The sequence below is a fragment of the Arachis ipaensis genome, chromosome B9 (assembly GCF_059453495.1).
Source record: "Arachis ipaensis isolate K30076 ecotype BB chromosome B9, ASM5945349v1, whole genome shotgun sequence".
NCBI lineage: Eukaryota > Viridiplantae > Streptophyta > Magnoliopsida > Fabales > Fabaceae > Arachis > Arachis ipaensis.
The window spans coordinates 36,500,394-36,505,020 of record NC_142444.1 but is presented as its reverse complement, the minus strand read 5'-3'; the positions used below and the strand labels follow the sequence as shown (position 1 = coordinate 36,505,020).

The 4,627-nt window shown below is 34.4% G+C and overlaps 1 pseudogene; it reads left to right on the top strand.

The window, feature by feature from the left end:
- Nucleotides 1–2,344: 2,344 nt before the first annotated feature.
- LOC148544313 (secreted RxLR effector protein 161 pseudogene) lies at nt 2,345–2,870 on the top strand (annotated as a pseudogene).
- Nucleotides 2,871–4,627: the final 1,757 nt, after the last annotated feature.

Genomic DNA, 4,627 nt, shown 5'->3' with positions numbered 1-4,627 from the left:
TATAGGATCTATTTCTTTAGCAATGCCTACGGGCAAGACATTAATATTGGAGAATTGTCATTATGTTCCTAATTTTGTTGCAAATGTTATTTCTGTTTCTATGTTGGACAAACGTGGTTTTTATTTTAATATTAAAAATGGCATTTGTTCTACTTATTATGGTGATGACTTATACGTAAATGGCTATCTCCAATATGGCATTTATATTCTTCCCGATTTAAATGGTAATTCTGTCATGCATGTTTCTACTCTCAAAAGAGAGAGGAATAATCAAGTAAATGAATCATATCTTTGGCATTGTAGACTTGGTCATATAGGGGAAAAAAGAATTTCTAAGTTACATAAAGAAGGTTACCTTAACAAATATGATTATGAATCATATGTAACTTGTGAATCCTGTCTCAAAGGAAAAATGACCAAAACTCCATTTATGGGACATGGAGAAAGGGCTACAGAATTATTGGGACTAATACATACAGATGTTTGTGGACCAATGAAAATTCAAGCCAAAGGAGGATATTCCTATTTTATCACTTTCACTGATGATATGTCTAGATATGGCTTTGTGTATCTTATGAAACACAAATCTGAGTCATTTGAAATGTTCAAAATTTTTTGCAGTGAAGTTGAAAATCAAACAGGTAAAAGCATTAAGGTGCTTAGATCTGATAGAGGAAGAGAATATCTAAATGATAATTTTCTTGAGTACTTAAAGAAAAATGGGATTCTTTCTCAATGGACACCTCCTGGTACTCCACAACACAATGGTGTTTCAGAGAGGAGGAATCGAACTTTATTAGATATGGTTCGATCCATGATGGGTTTTACTGATCTTCCATTGAATTTATGAGGCTATGCTTTAGAAACAGCAGCATATCTGCTAAATAAAGTACCCACTAAAGCAGTTTCTTCAACACCATATGAGATATGGAAAGGACGAAAACCAAATCTCAAGCACATTAGAGTTTGGGGATGTCCAGCATATGTTAAGAAATTACAAAGTAATAAACTTGATGCTAGGTCCGATAAATGTAGATTCATTGGTTACCCTAAAGAAACAATGGGTTATTATTTCTATCACCCTTCTGATCACAAAGTGTTTGTGGCAAGAGGTGGAACCTTTTTAGAAAAGGAATTTCTTTCCGAAGGAAGACAAGGTGAAGAAATAGAACTTGATGAAGTTCAAGAAACCAATGAAATAGTACAAGCTCAAGAACATGAAATTCAAGTTGAGCAACCAACTTTGGATGTACTCAAACTAACACCAAATTTATCATCTTCAAGAGTTGAGGATAACGAACCAATAGTAGTTCAAAGAGAGATTAATGAACCAATCTTTGAACTACCTTTGGTACAAGAACTACCTCTTCGACGGTCCACAAGAGAACATCGTCCACCACTAAGGCTAAACCTAATGGTGCAAGATGATGTAGAAAATGGGATCGATTATGATGATAATGATCCTAAGACTTATGAAGAGGCAATGCAAAGTTCCGAAAGTCTAAAATGGCAGAGTGCCATGGAATCCGAAATAGAGTCTATGAGAATCAACAATGTTTGGACTTTGGTTGAACCCTCAAAAGACATAAAACCTATTGGTTGTAAATGGGTTTACAAGAAAAAGATTGGAGCAGATGGTAAGGTAGAGACCTATAAAGCCCGTCTAGTTGCCAAGGGATACCGTCAAAAGGAGGGAATAGATTATGAAGAAACATTTTCTCCTGTGGCAATGCTCAAATCTATTCGGATTCTACTTGCTATAGCAGCTTACTATGATTATGAAATATGGCAAATGGATGTGAAAACAGCTTTTCTCAATGGAGAACTCAAAGAGGAAGTGTACATGACACAACCTGAAGGTTTCACACTTCAGTCTGATCATAGTAAAATTTGTAAGCTGCAACGCGCCATTTATGGGCTAAAGCAAGCTTCTAGAAGTTGGAACATTTGCTTTAATAAGACAATCGAAAAGTTCGATTTTATCCGGTGTGAAGAGGATCCTTGCATATACAAAAAATTTAGTGGGAGTACAGTCATTTTCTTAGTACTCTATGTTGATGACATATTACTAATAGGAAATGATGTACCAGCATTGCAAAATACCAAAATTTGGCTATCTCAACAATTCTCCATGAAAGATTTGGGAGAAGCAGCCTATATTCTAGGAATAAAGATCTATAGAGATAGATTTAAAAGGTTGCTCGGACTCTCACAATCTATGTACATTGATACCATATTGAAAAGGTATAACATGGAAAACTCCAAAAAGGGCTATTTACCAATAGGCACTGGAATTACTCTCAGTAGAAAGGATTGTCCTAAAACTTCTGAAGAGAGAGTACGCATGAGTAGAATACCATATGCTAGTGCAGTGGGAGATATCATGTATACCATGACATGTACACGTCCTGATGTCGCATATGCGCTAGGAATAGCCAGTCGATATCAGGCAAATCCAGGTGAGGAACATTGGAAGGTGGTTAAATCCATTCTTAAATATTTAAGAAGAACCAAAGACCAATTCCTCATCTATGGAGATTCTGAACTTATACTAAAAGGGTTCACTGACGCAAGTTTTGCCTCAGACAAAGATGATAGCAAATCTACTTCAGGTTATGTTTTCACCTTAAACGGTGGTGCAGTGAGTTGGAAAAGTTCCAAACAAGCTACTGTAGCTGATTCAACAACTGAAGCTGAGTACATAGCAGCAAGTGAGGCAGCTAAAGAAGCTGTGTGGATGAAGAAGTTCATAAACGAGCTTGATGTGGTGCCTTCAATTAAAGAACCACTTCCATTACTGTGCGACAATAATGGAGCCATTGCACAAGCAAAAGAGCCAAGATCACATAAAAAATCTAAGCATATCTTGAGAAGGTATCATTTGATAAGAGAGATCGTTGAACGTGGAGACGTTGAAATTCAAAAGGTTGCTGGGAAGGATAATGCAGCAGACCCATTCACTAAGGCACTTGGATCAAAAGAGTTTGATAAGCACATGTGGGAATTGGGATTGAAATATATGACTGATTGGCTCTAGTGCAAGTGGGAGATTTTGTTGGAAATACATGTATGCCCTAGATCCAATCTGTCATTGGCTCTAGTGCAAGTGGGAGATTGTTGGAGATAAGTGTGTATGTCCAACAAAATACTATTGTGAATTATTATTATTATTATTATTTCTTTTTATAAGAATAAACTTTTATAATTTATGATAGTGTCCTTAATTAAAATTAGAAACGAATAATTACGATAGAGATCGTAATAATGAGATATACGTTTTTTTGAGTACTTTTAATTTAAATTGTTCTTAATCATAGAATCACTAAAAATGGGACATTAGTGATTCGGATAGATTAATATATATATAATAGTCTTCATTGGATGAAGATTAATAGATCTCATTTATTAAATTATATATATAAATGGTATATATAGAGATATAACCATTGAACTGACTCACTCTAAGAATTCCTAATGGTTATAGTTACCGTATATTTGTCAATAGGATATTCTTATGATGAACATAATATTAGAATTTTCCTTTGACCTGCGACTATCATAGTAATTGACAATGTATTTGTTATACTTTGATTCCGGACACCTAACACCCTACGGTGTTAGTTGAATGGACATTGGGTATGATTTAAATACTTGTAGAATTAATGATTAGTCAAAATGGAATCCATCAACTATGGTAATGAGTTTGAGCTCTACGATTATAATGAATGGAATAAACAATGCCTTGGCCAAGGGGTTTGAATAAATTAAGAAATGAGTTTCTTAAGTCATTCATAATTCATTATAATAATGGTAACAAGTTAGAGTTTGACAATTAAACCGTACTCTAAAAGTTAGCCAAGAGCTGAAAAGATGGAAGGAGTTGTATTTTTTGTTCATCTTGGGTTCTTAGTAAAAATATTATTACTTCATACTATCGGGTCGTCAAGGAGCGTTGCTAGACGCCAACCTTGATTAGTAAATCTAGTATGACTAATTTACTACCCGCTTAGTATTGAACCTATGGGGTCACACACTAACGAGTGTTCTAATCCTTGGTAAATAATCATTTAATTATTATTTTGATTAGATCAAATAAATAATTATATTAATTCAAATGGAATATTATTATATTCCTTGCTAGCATTATTTTGATTAGACTTCACCCTACTTGTTTGCTGACTGATCTCATCCAATGAGTTGCATTTATTGAATACCTGTCTATTATTCATTTTCATCAGTATTTCTTAGAAAGGCGGGAACTTTTTGTTATTCAATTTTTTGAACTTTCATTCAGGACCACATATAAAGTGCATCGTATAGTCTCCGTAATTAATTCTGAACTACCTAGATGAATTCTGTTTTGCTTTTGTTTTAAATTTGACCTCTCTTTTTTGGGTTATGTCATTGTCACTATATATATATCATTCTCGTCATTACCATGGTTATTAATCGTTGTATTACATGATAAATATTCGAACTGGGTTATCTACTAAGCCGTCTAATCATTACATCAGCTGATATTCTGTGTATTCTGCTTTACGGGGCCCAAATTTTATTAATGACCACCGCTTGGTTCCTTGGATCCTTGAACAGCATCTGCTTAATTTTTTTGCTTGGTCACTATGTC